General features: G+C 52.2%; 1 long non-coding RNA gene across 1 annotated transcript; it reads left to right on the top strand.

Annotated features, from left to right (window-relative positions):
- Positions 1 to 2,735: 2,735 nt before the first annotated feature.
- LOC103190710 lies at positions 2,736 to 12,493 on the top strand. The gene is made up of 3 exons (XR_006084945.1): positions 2,736 to 2,796; positions 7,572 to 7,630; positions 12,258 to 12,493. It is a non-coding gene; the product is annotated as an uncharacterized LOC103190710 (long non-coding RNA).
- Positions 12,494 to 13,486: the final 993 nt, after the last annotated feature.

Below are 13,486 nucleotides of genomic sequence, written 5' to 3'. Positions count from 1 at the left end.
GGGGTGTGGGGTTGGGGGGTGTGGGGTGTGGGGGTTGGGGGTGTGTGGGTGTGGGGGTGTGGGGTTGGGGTTGTGTGGGGTTGGGGTTGGGGGGGGTGTGGGGGTGTGGGGGTGGGGGGGGTGTGGGGTTGGGGGTGTGGGGTTGGGGGGTGTGTGGGGGTGGGGGGTTGGGGGGTGTGGGGGTGTGGGGGTGTGGGGGTTGGGGGGTTGGTGTGGGGGGGGTGTGGGGTTGGGGGGGTGTGTGGGGTGTGGGGTGTGGGGGTTGGGGTTGTGGGGTGGTGGGGGGGTGTGTGGGGGTGTGGGGTGGGGTTGGGGGGGTGTGGGGTGTGGGGGGGGTGGGGGTTGGGGGGGTGGGTGTGGGGGTGTGGGGTGGGGTGGGGGTGTGTGGGGGTGGGGGGTGTGTGGGGGTGTGGGGTGGGGTTGGGGGGTGTGTGGGGGGTGTGGGGGGTGTGTGGGGTGGGGGTGTGGGTGGGGGGTTGGGGGGGGGGGTGTGGGGGGTGTGGGGGGTGTGGGTGGGGGGTGTGGGGTGGTGGGGGGTGTGTGGGGGGTGTGGGGGTGTGTGGGGTGTGGGGTTGGGGTTGGGGGGGGTGTGGGGGGGGTTGTGGGGTGCTGTGGGTGTGGGGTGTGGGGGGGGGGGGTTGGGGTTGGGGGGTGGGGGTGTGTGGGGTGTGGGGGTGTGGGGTGTGGGGGGTTGGGGGGTGTGGGGGTGGTGGGGGTGGTGTGGGGGTGTGGGGGTTGGGGGGGGGGGGTTGTGGGGGTGGGGTGGTGGGGGTGTGGGGTTGGGGGTGTGGGTGTGTGGGGGGGCGTGGGGTGTGGGGTTGGGGTTGGGGGGTGTGGGGGGGTGTGGGGTTGGGTTGGGGGGTGTGGGGGGTGTGGGGGTGTGGGGTGTGGGGGGGTGGGGGGTTGGGGTGGGGGGGTGTGGGGGTGTGGGGTGTAGTGGGTGTGTGTGGGGGTGTGGGGTTGGGGGGTGTGGGGGGTGTGGGGTGTGGTGTGTGGGGGTGTGGGGGTGGGGGTGGGGGTGTGGGGGGTGGGTGTGGGGGTTGGGTTGGGGGGTGTGGGGGGTGTGGGGTTGGGTGGGGGTGTGGGGGGGTGTGGGGGGGGGTGGGGGGTGTGGGGGTTGGGGTGGGGTGGGTGTGGGGGTTGGGGGTGTGTGGGGGTGTGGGGTGTGGGGTTGGGGGGTGTGGGGGTGTGGGGTGTGGGGGGTGTAGGGGTGTGTGTGTGGGGGTGGGGGGGGTTGGGGTGGGGGGGTGTGGGGTGGGGGTGTGGGGGTGTGGTGGGGGTGGGGTGTGGGTGTGGGGGTGTGGGGTGTGTGGGGGGTGTGGGTGTGGGGTTGGGTTGGGGGTGTGTGGGGGGGTGTGGGGTGTGGGGGTTGGGGTTGGGGGTGTGTGGGGTGTGGGGGTTGGGGGGGTGTGGGGGTGGGGGGTGTGTGGGGGGTGTGGGGGTTGGGTTGGGGGTGTGTGGGGGTGTGGGGGTGTGGGGTGTGGGGGGTGTGGGGGTGGGGGTGTGGTGGGGGTGGGTTGGGGGGTGGTGGGGGTGTGGGGTGTGGGGGTGGGGTGGGGGGTGTGGGGTGGGGGGGTGTGGGGTGGTGTGGGGGGGGTGGGGGGGTGTGGGGGGTGTGGGGGTGGGGGGTGTGGGGGTGTGGGGGTGGGGGTGTGGGGGGGTGGGGGGTGAGGGGTGGGGGGTGTGGGGGGGTGTGGGGTGTGGGGGTGGGGTTGGGGGGGGGTGGGGTGTGGGGGGGGTGGGGTGGGGGGGTGTGGGGGGGTGGGGGTGGGGTTGGGGGGTGTGGGGGGTGGGGGGGGTGTGGGGGTTGGGGGGTGGGGGGGGTGTGGGGTGGGGGTGGGGGGGTGTGTGGGTGTGGGGGTGTGGGGTGGGTGGGGGGTGTGGGGTGGGGGGTGTGGGGGGGGTGTGGGGTGGGGGGTGGGGGTGTGTGTGGGGGTGGGGGGGTGTGGGGGGTGTGGGGTGTGGGGGGTGTGGGGGGGTGTGGGGGTGTGGGGGGGGTGGGGGGGTGGGGGTAGGGGGTGTGGGGGTGTGGGGGTGTGGGGTGGGTGTGGGGGGTGTGGGGGGGTGGTGGGGGTTGGGGGGGGGGGTGTGGGGTGGGGGGGGTGGGGGTGGGGGGGTGTGTGGGGGTGGGTGGGGGGTGGGGGGTGTGGGGTGTGGGGGGTGGGGGTTGGGGGGGGGTGTGGGGGTGGGGGAGGGTGTGGTTGGGGTGTGGGGGGGGTGTGGGGTGTGGGGGTGTGTGGGGGTGGGGGGTTGGGTGTGGGGTGTGGGGGGGGTGTGGGGTGGGGGGGTGTAGGGGTGTGTGGGGGGTGGGGGGGTGTGTGGGGGGTGTGGGGTGTGGGGGGTGTGGGGTGTGTGTGGGGTGGGGGGGTGGGGGTGTGGGTGTAGGGGGTGTGGGGTGTGTGTGGGGGTGTGGGGGTTGGGTGGGGGGGGGGTGGGGGTGGGGTGTGGGGGTGGGGTGGGGGGTGTGGGGGTGGGGGGGGGTGTGGGGGTTGGGGGGGTGTGTGGGGTGGGGGGGGGTGTGGGGGGTTGGGGGTGTGTGGGTGTGGGGGGTTGGGGGTTGGGGGGGGTGTGTGGGGTGGGGGAGGGTGTGGGTTGGGTGTGGGGGGTGTGGGGGTGTAGGGGGGTGTGTGGGGTGGGGGGGTTGGGGTGTGGGGGTGTGGGGGGGGTGTGTGTGTGGGGGGGTTGGGGTGTGGGGTGTGTGTGTGGGGGTGGTGGGGGGGGGACAGGACGTGGGTGGGGTCACAGCCGGAAGTCCTGGTGTGGGTGGAGTTGAGCCACAGACACAAACACTAACAGGTCAGAGACTGTCTGTGGGTATTTGTGTCATTCTCTGTCTGTGTGTCTGTGTGTGTGTGTGTCTGTCTGTGTGTGTGTCTGTGTGTGTATGTATGTCTGTGTGTGTGTGTGTGTGTGTCTGTGTGTGTGTGTGTGTCTGTGTGTGTGTCTGTGTGTGTGTGTGTCTGTGTGTGTGTGTGTGTGTGTGTGTGTGTGTGTGTGTCTGTGTGTGTGTGTGTTGTGTGTGTATGTCTGTCTGTGTGTGTGTGTGTGTGTGTGTCTGTATGTGTGTTTGTGTCTGTGTGTGTGTGTGTGTGTCTGTGTGTGTCTGTCTGTGTGTGTGTGGTGTGTGTGTGTCTGTGTGTCTGTGTGTGTGTGTGTCTGTGTGTGTGTGTGTCTGTGTGTGTGTGTGTGTTGTATCTGTGTTGGTCTGTGTGTGTGTGTGTATGTGTGTGTATGTCTGTCTGTGTGTGTGTGTGGTGTGTGTGTGTGTGTGTGTGTGTATGTCTGTCTGTGTGTGTGTGTGTGTGTGTGTGTATGTCTGTCTGTGTGTGTGTGTGTGTGTGTGTATGTCTGTCTGTGTGTGTGTATGTATGTGTGTGTTTGTATGTCTGTGTATGTGTGTGTGTGTCTGTGTGTGTGTCTGTGTGTGTGTGTGTGTGTGTCTGTGTGTGTGTGTGTGTCTGTGTGTGTGTGTGTCTGTGTATGTGTGTGTGTGTGTGTCTGTGTGTGTGTGTTGTGTGTGTTGTGTCTGTGTGTGTGTGTGTCTGTGTGTGTGTCTGTGTGTGTGTGTGTGTGTGTGTGTGTCTGTGTGTGTCTGTCTGTGTGTGTGTGTCTGTGTGTGTGTGTGTGTGTGTGTGTGTGTGTCTGTGTGTGTCTGTCTGTGTGTGTGTGTCTGTGTGTGTGTGTGTGTGTGTGTCATATTAGACTCTGCCTCCTGTCTTAGATGATAATTTGTGAAGATGAAATGAGAGGGAGTACAGTGAGCACCGGAGGGGGAGTACGGAGAGGGAGTACGGAGAGGGAGTGCGGAGGGGGAGTGCGGAGAGGGAGTGCGGAGGGGGAGTGCGGAGGGGGAGTGCGGAGGGGGAGTGCGGAGGGGGAGTGCGGAGGGGGAGTGCGGAGGGGGAGTGCGGAGGGGAGTAAGCGGAGGACAGACGGGGAGAGGCACACACGTTAGCTGTGCAGTTCGCTGCCCTGGGACCCGCTGTGTGTACAGGAGACCTGCTCCAGGACAGCGCCTGTTTGATTCCCACGGTACAAAGCCGGACCTCGTGCTGAGACGGCAGTCAGTTGTGTTGTGTTGCCAGGATTTTCATTCCTTCTATCTGTCTGGTTGCTCCTTCCCTCTTAAGAGTCGAGCATTCTGCTGGCGTTTTGGTCAGTGGGGGTGTCTGACACAACACCAGACAGTTTCCCCGTATGTGTGCCACCAAATCATGAGAATCTTATAGCACAGAAGGAGGCCATTCGGCCCATCGTGCCTGTGCCGGCTCTTTGATAGCTTCACTGTGCCTTACGCTGTAAAGCGTTTGAGATGTCTCGACTACGTAATCAAGCACGCTATCAAATGTAAGGGTTGTTAAGTAAATTGTTATTGCAAAATGACAGTACTTTATTTATTGAAAGTTTTGATAGCAGAGCACACGGAGAGTCAATCCGCTGCTAGCATTTGCTACTGGAATGAGTGCTGGTGGTGCTGATTAAACAGATTCCAGGCAACTCGCACCAGCTCCTGTTAACCCTGGAAGCCAAAGCCCTCACGGGTAGGGTGGTCCCAAGATAAGCAGCGGGAAAGCTTGGCAGACAGCAATATCAATGGCAGGCTGTGCGGTTTTAGCTGGTTAGACTCCAGCAGTTACCCCAACACACACGCTGGGGTCCCCAAGCCTTGAATCCTGCCAACCTGCGCCTAATATTTTCTGGAATTAGTTAAACAGGATGTGTCTAGATTCGAGTGCGGATTCCATTCCAGACTCGGGAATTTCATCATGACTTAAATGTGAAGGGGTATGGGGTAAGAATGGGGAGTGAGGCTAGCTACCAACTAGCCTCCTCTATTTCCACCCTAACTTCCCTCAGCATCCTGGAAGCTGAATCCTGGAAGGGCTTTGAGACAGACGTCCTGCCACCGTAAAAGGTGGTGTTATCAAACCCAAGGATTTAAAAGAAAGGTTAAAAATAGCCCCGAACAGGTGTAAAAAGTTGTGACAATAAGAGTATTCCTGTAATCTTGTGAAACCCATTATTTTGTTCAGCATTGATCAGTAGACGTGTACACAATACATTACCTTGAGGAATGAATGGAGCTGTAATTGGAAACCACATTTAAACGGTAAAACATCCTATTATTTCCCTCGTTTGTATCCTTATTATCCATTATTATTTCAGCTGTGAACAGCGGGGCGGGCAGGGCAGACAGCAAGGCAGACAGAGAGGGCAGAGCTGGCAGACAGGCAGGCAGACGGGCAGTCAAAGCCAGTCAGGCACTATTTATAAAGATCCCAGTGAATTGGAACCCATGTCTTGTCTTGGCTTCAGTGTTCATCATTGCTCATTCATCCTCTACCTACTGCTGAATTAAATTAGAGCCTCCGTAATCGAATTAAACAAATCCGGCCTCGAGGAAGCTGCATCCTTATGGCAGTGAGTGAATTAAAGAGCCTGCATCTTGGCAAACCACCTAACTCTCTAACAGCCAGCCTGGCTCAGCTGATAACACTCTTTGCCTCTGGGTCAGACGGTTGTGGGTTCAAGCCCCATAATGCCGAGGACTTTGAGCTCACAGTCAAGGCTGACGCTTCATTGCGGGGGGCATAGTATCGACAGAAGTGTTGTCCTCTGGATGAAACATTAAATTGAGCTCCTGTCTGTGTGGACCTGAACAGGCACAGACAGGAGCTCAATTTAACATCTCATTTTCTCCCTTCAGTTGTACTGGCCAAAAAGCCCTCAGATAAAATCGATAATTCACTTCTTGCTGTTTGCGGGATGCTGCTGCACAAATTGGCTGCTGCATTCACCTGCAAACTACACAATGGCTCCACTTTACAATAAATTCTGTGAAACACTTTGAGACATCCTCACAATGTGAAAATTGTCGGTGTAAAATGTAAGGATTATTATTATTTATAACTAGGGCTTCTGAATTCTGTTTTTAACCACCACCCCTCCCCCGCCCCACACAAAAAAACATAAAAAAATGGAATTGGTGTTTGTCTGACAAACATCGTAAAACACTGTAAATGTCTAACTGTCCTGACGCCAGCTGTGTGTGCGTTACTCTCACTCTCTGACTCTCTCACTTCCCTCCGTTTGCACACACGTGACTGAATCTTCTTATTATAAAGCAAGCAAAAGGCCCCCAAAATCCACAAACTCCCCAAAAAGTGAAAAATATACCCCGAAAAATGACATTTTAAAACCCATGAAAACCAAAAGCCCTACTTATAACACCCGAGAAAGATTCCAACCTCCAGTTAATGTTTCTAATTTGCTCCTCGTTCCTGTATCTTTTCAAACAGCGCTGTGGGATCACTAAGATCCACTTGAACAGGCGCAGACAGGGCCTCGGTTAATGTCTCATCCAAAGTGCCTCCAACAATACAGTGCACCCCCAGCACTGCACTGGAGCATCAGCCTAGACTGTGAGCTCATAATTTCCAATCACTCAGCCTTCTGATTGAGGTAAGAGTGCTACTCTGTGGTGGTCTCCAGTCCAGCTCCTGAGCCAGGCAGATGTACAATATTCCAGGGCACTGCTGATGACAGCACAGCCCAGCCTGGCTCAGGAGCTGGACTAGAGACCACCACAGAGTAGGGAGTCATCCCAATCAACTCCTGTTAACCCTGCAAACCAAAGCCCTAACGGGTAGGGTGGTTCTAGTTGGACAAGCAGGGGGAAAGCTTGCCGGACAGTAATATCAATGGCAAGCTATGCAGTTTTAGCTGGTTAGACTCCAGTTACCCCAATGCACACTCTGGGGTCCCCAAGCCAACCTGCACCTAATGCTTACTGATGAGGTAAACAGGATGAGTCCCTCCAGGGAGAGAGTGCGCATTCCATTCCAACAATCTCTCTCTGGGATTTCCGTGTGTAGGTGGGATGCAGGGAATTCTCAAAAACAACCTCTGGATAAAGAAAACCTTCCTGGTGTCTGTCCTGAAATTGCCACTTTACAGCTCTAACCCTGTGTCCTCTTGTTCTACTGCCTCAGTGCATCCGAAAGTAATGATCTGGGTTTACTTTTTCAATCCCATTTAAACACCCTATAAGGTTCAAGTTTTCTTCTCTCGAAACCTGAAATGAGACAAGCAGAAGATAGTGAAAGTTGAATTCTGAAACCAGCTAGTCAGTTTCCGTCAGAAAGAATGGGATCATGAGCTGGAATTCCTGAGATGAAAGAGCTGAATGAGTTAGGAGGAGGAACCATTTAGAAAAATGCAGCAAACTTTGAGGTTGGTCAGTCATCTCTCTTTCTCCTCAAAGCCATTTAGTTGATGTTTTAGTTGGCTGAGAGATTGTGTTGGAATTCAGTGTCTGTAGTTTGACATTCCCTCTGCAAAGCGAATGAGCTTGACTGACGATAGCACTCTGGAACGCTGCCCCACATGAAGAGCGCTATATAAATGCAAGTTGTTGTTGCTGTTGGCCTGTATACAGTAATTAAAAGCCACCGTTGTTTAAGAATTGGAGCCAATTCCATAACCCTTTTCCTTAGCACAAGATTCATCGCGGGAAACCTTGCATCATTTTGATATTTTGTCAATTTAAGTCTTCCTTTTGTTTCTTTTAGAAAAAAACAGTGGTTTCTTTACAATGAGAACAAGAGGAAGAAAATCGGTCGTGGAGCTGGTAAGTGATTGTTCCTTTTGCACCTGTGGTTTGTAAGTGCTTGTGTGCTCCGGCTTGTAACCGTAATGATAATGATCCTTGCATTTGATATAGCGCGTATCACCTCTTCGAGACGTCTCAAAGCGCTTTGTCTATATTTGCTGATGGTGCGAGAAAGCAAATACCAGCGTGATGTGTGGCTAGGATGAGGGAGCTCTGACACCCTCAGGTTGACCTGATTGACTGAATGAAGAGTGATGCAGAGTGAGGAGATTGGGGAAGGAGGAATATAAATCAAATGGTCCTTTAATACACAACACAGGAGGGGGATTTGAGGGATGAGTGGATAGTGAATCAGATAGTGAAGAACTCAATTAAGGCTCCTGAAAATAGCGGACTCCCCACACCAGCCCCAACCCTTAGGCCCAACTCCCAACCCCCACAGCCCCCAGGCCCAACCCCAGCCCCATCCCCAGGCCCAACCCCAGGTTCAAACCCCAATCCCAGGCCCAACTGCAACTCCAGGCCCAGGACCAAACCCCAAACTACAGCCCCAACCCCAGGCCCAAATCCAGCTCCAAACCCAGACCCAACCCCAGGCCCTCCCTAATCTGCAGCCCAGGCGCAACCCCAGAACAGCCTCAGGCCCAAGCCCAGGCCCAGCACAACTCCAGCACCAACCAAGCCCCCAGGCCCAACTCCAGCCACAACCACAAACCCAGTCCCAACACCAGGAACAGCCCCAACCACAGTAAAAACCCTGCCCCAAACCAGCTACAACCCCCAGCCCCCTATTGTATTGTAAGATACACTGCAAAGTGTAGTGACCAGTGTATTTTGTTGGCAAACGTGGCAGCCAATTTGCATCCAGCAACCTGTGAAGTGAATGATCAATTTCATCCAGGAGATCATTAGCCAGGACTCCTGCACTGGAGCGTCAGCCTCGCCTGTGATCTTACAAGCCCTGATGTGGGGCTTCAACCTACAGCCTTTTGACTCACTGGCCAGAGTGCGAGTTACTGAACCAGGCTGACACACAGTGACTGAGCCAGGCTGACACACACACACAGTGACTGAGCCAGGCTGACACACACACACGGTGACTGAGCCAGGCTGACACACAGTGACTGAGCCAGGCTGACACACACACACAGTGATTGAGCCAGGCTGACACACAGTGACTGAGCCAGGCTGACACACACACACAGTGACTGAGCCAGACTGACACACACAGTGACTGAGCCAGGCTGACACACTCACACAGTGACTGAGCCAGACTGACACACTCACACAATGACTGAGCCAGACTGACACACACACAGTGACTGAGCCAGGCTGACACACTCACACAGTGACTGAGCCAGGCTGACACACTCACACAGTGACTGAGCCAGACTGACACACACACAGTGACTGAGCCAGACTGACACACACACAGTGACTGAGCCAGGCTGACACACTCACACAGTGACTGAGCCAGGCTGACACACACAGTGACTGAGCCAGGCTGACACACTCACACAGTGACTGAGCCAGACTGACACACACACAGTGACTGAGCCAGACTGACACACACACACGGTGACTGAGCCAGACTGACACACACACAGTGACTGAGCCAGGCTGACAGAGAATGAAGTTACTTTTGCTGTCCTGACCGATAGTAAATTTGGCATTTGTGTCACAGTGTACAGGAGCCTGACATGCGCTTATCATATTTGCCTGTGAATCCCACAAAGATATTAAAATTCTATGTCATAAAATTAAATTTACAATGATAATAAAATTTACTCTTTGTCTTAATGTTGATTTCTTTGATATGTTTATGAGGGCCTAACCTGGATTACAAGATGTTGACGGTATATTTTATTACCAGCTATCTCCCTCAATCAAATCCATCTTCACTAAACTTAATTATAATAATAATAATCCTTGCATTTGGTATAACACCTTATTGCGTCATTGAGATACCTGAAAGCATTCCACAGAATATATTGCAAAGTGGATTGACCGTGTATTCATATGAATTATGCTATAATTATTTATGTAAATTGATATATAATGAATAATCATATGTATACTATTATATATAGCTTGCATGGGTATGCAGGTGACACTAAACTCTTTCTATTAATATTAATATATCAATGGTATATTAATTATATACTACTTGACAAGCTTAAATTTAAAATTTTAGGATCTGCCCGTCAGCCTTCACACCTAAAGTCTAAAGACACAATACAATTTACATTTATACTATTCCCTCCATTTGATATAGCTGCTTATCACTTTGTCAAAATGTCTCAAAGCACTTCACAGAATATTCTGTAAAGTGGAGTGACTGTGTATTTCGGGGGCGAAACATGGCAGCCACTTTGTACACAGAGATTAGCCATGGAGCCAAGCAAGAGGGCCTCTGTCTTGTCGACATTTAACTGGAGAAATGTTGAGCTTGTCCAGGACTATGTATTTGTAATAATAATAATGATTCATGCATTTCGTATAGCACCTTTTGCCTTGGGAGGACATCCTAAAGCACTTTGTAGGATATACTGTAAAATGAGTCCAGCCAATCTGTTAATAGTAGTGTACCACAAAAAGCCATGAAGTAAGTCTTGATGTCTACAGGCAATCAGTCAGGACAGCCGTGGTCGTGGAGTCGACGGTGGAGTCAGAGAGAAAGAGTTGGGTGTCATCCACGTACATGTGGAAGTTAGCCCCATGTTTGCACCACATCATTGAGCAGGAGCATGTAGATATTAAAAGAGAAAAGGACCAAGGAGAGAGCCCTGAGGAACGCCGCACCTAACTGTGCAGGGCATGGAGGAGAAGCCGTTTTAAGAGACAAAGTGGAGCAAAGATGAAAGAAATCTTGATTATCTGACGAATGGAGACATCTTTTAAAGATTTAAAAGGTTTCTGAGAGATTTCAAAGTAATGCCATCTAATAATCTTTCAACCAAGCAACTGAGAGCACCACGTGTGCACAGTTTACATGTGTCTGTTGTGGTTTGTGTACTCTCTCTCTCTCCCTGCAGGGACACACCCTGCTTACCCAATCCTGGTGAGTGCTGTCTGGTGAGCTTTCCACTGCTTGTCTGATTAGGACAGGGCTTTGGATCGTGGGGTTAACGAGATCTGAGTGGGAAGACTCTCTGTCCCAGTGAAGATCTGGCCCTCAATGTGAATGTCTATGATTGTAATAAAATATTCGCCCACAAAATATACAGTCAATTCACTTTTACAGTATATTCTGTGAAACGCTTTGAGACATCAAGAAGACTCGATAAGGCGCTATATCAAATGCAGGGATTATTAATTTTTATTTTAAACTATTACATTTTTATGGAAACTATTTTTATGAGTAATAAACAAAAGGCTGCAGATGCTGGAAATCTATCTTCTATACTAATAAGACAGCAATGTCTGTCTGCGCTTCAAGAAGGATCTCAATAACTGATTGATGTAGAGACATGATTTATACCTCATCGGAAAGGTCTTACAACTGGGAGTGACATGGGCATATTTGTTTTCGAGAATCTCCTATTGTTCATGAGTTATTTTCAGTTTTGCGTTTCCGCTGCAGTTACACCTGGTGGCCGCGAGTCAAAGTGGCGCTGTGTCATCATGCGTCACAGAGCACGTACGTATGTACGCACCCACTGCAGTTACATCTGGTGGCCGCGAGTCAAAGTGGCGCTGTGTCATCATGCGTCACAGAGCACGTACGTATGTACGCACCCACTGCAGTTACATCTGGTGGCCCCATCAGCTGACCGTGGCGCTGTGGCATCCTGCGTCACAGAGCACACACGTCGTCAAGCGGCGGGAACAAAATAAAGAACACAGACTAAGCTAAGCCGCGGCAACAACAACAAAATTACATTTTAAAGCACCGAGTGCTCCCACAGGAGTCCTCCCAGATGACTATAGATAAAGATTAAATATCTGTCTGTGTGTCAATCTGCATTCCAGATTGGATCCTTTGGTTGCAAGCGAAGCTGCAACAGGTACAGCGAGTCTGAAATAAAAACAGAAGTCGCTAGGAACATCCAGCAGGTCAGGCAGCATCTTTGGATAGAGAAAAGTAGGTTAATGTTTCAGGTCGATGACCTTCAGTCAGATGTTGGAAGGGAGCAGTTTATAAGGACAAACAGAGAAGGGTGCAGAGAAAGAAAGACCCAGAGCTTTTGGTCGATTGCCATCTAATTTTCCTTCCTCCTCCCACTCTGACCTCTCTGTCCATGGCCTCCTACGCTGTTCCAACAAAGCACAATGCAAGCTCTACCTCCGAGGCACCTTACAGCCCTCTGGCCTCAATATTGATTTTAACTAATTCAGACCTTAACCACAGGTCCCATCTTGTCTCAGCCTTGCCTCCCTCTCCCCTTCTTTTATAACCATTCACATACATCCTCTGGGTCTCAGACACATATTTTCTATCTATAATCTCCCATTATTGTCTCCTTTTGCTCTCCCCCATCAACACCTCTGGTCTCAACATTTTCTGTCCCCCACCTAATTTTTCCCTTTTTCTTTCTCTGCCCCCTTCTCTGTTTGCCCTTATAATCTGCTCCCTTCCAACATCCCCAAGTTCTGATAAAAGGTCATCAACCCGAAAGGTTAACCCACTCTCCTCTCTCCATAGATGCTGCCTGACCTGCTGAGTGTTCCCAGCAACTTCTGTTTTATATTATCTATGATTGTATATCTGCTCCTGTCTCCGACATTGAATGACGAGAAGACCTGCTGTTGACAGAATGTCCGTGCTGGGAAAGCAAAGAGGGGCGTTATTTCAGAATGAAGCAATAATTCATCAGGAAATTGAAAAGATCTTCCTGGAGACAGAAATGTTTTGAATTTAAATTGGATCCTGGCACTGAATGAGAGAGAAAAACTTGAATTAAAACTGGCTGCTGTTTGTCAGGAGTGTTCAGCAGTTCTCTGGGGATTGACAGACGGTGGTGGCTGGGGAGAGAGAAGGGGGAATGGCTTTGCATTGAGTGTCTCTCTTCTGCGCTTAACTTCTAAATTTAATCCAGTTTCTCAGGAATGCATAAGGCAATTTACAAGTGGAAAATTCCGTGGGTTCAAAATCCAGCCCCTGTATAGGGTATTAAGGGGCCGGTGACATGCAAGGCGCTGTGTAAATGTTGCGTGGTCTTGGTGCAAATTTCTGTTAAATGCGTGGTGTGAAATTGAGGTCTAAACAGAGCCAGTATTCTGACAGTGAACAAGGCTTTAGAATATAAATCACAAGATGGGTTGTGATTTATATATTATTTATTAATAGGTTGGATCAAGAAGACTGTTCGGCCCATCTGATCTCATCCCTCCAGAACATCCACCCTACTATGCCCCATCAAGGCATCCAGCTGTTTTTTAAATGAGTCCCAGTGTCCTGGTCTCAAAGCTGCTTCCTGGTGACCGGTTCCAATCGTTAATTACCCTCTGGGTAAAGAAACACTTCCTGGTTTCTGTCCTGAAATTGCTCCTTTACAGCTCTAACCCTGTGTCCTCTTGTTCTTCTGTCTCGGTGCATCCGAAAGTGCTGTTTTGGTACTACTGTTTACTTTTTCAATCCCATTGTTTTACTCTTCAATGAGATCCCCTGTGAGTTGTCGTCTCTCAGACTGGGGATACTACAGCTCTTCATTGAGAACCTCAGTAGGACAGCATCGCAGCATTCGCTGGAGCCTCCTACAATGAGTAAAGCCTAGCCAAATATACTATATATCATTGTCAAAGCGGCAGCCAATTTGCATTCAGTGATGACCCACAAACAGCCGTGGAGTGAGTGACCAATATTATCTGAGGGATTGACGGCCAGGACACTGGGAGAGGGAAACTCCCTTCTCTTTTCCGATCTTTAACCTC

This window comes from Callorhinchus milii, unplaced genomic scaffold (genome assembly GCF_018977255.1).
Source record: "Callorhinchus milii isolate IMCB2004 unplaced genomic scaffold, IMCB_Cmil_1.0 Scaffold3, whole genome shotgun sequence".
In the NCBI taxonomy this organism is placed as follows: Eukaryota; Metazoa; Chordata; class Chondrichthyes; order Chimaeriformes; family Callorhinchidae; genus Callorhinchus; species Callorhinchus milii.
Note: the sequence above shows the minus strand (reverse complement) of the source record. Positions and strands in the feature narration are given on the sequence as shown.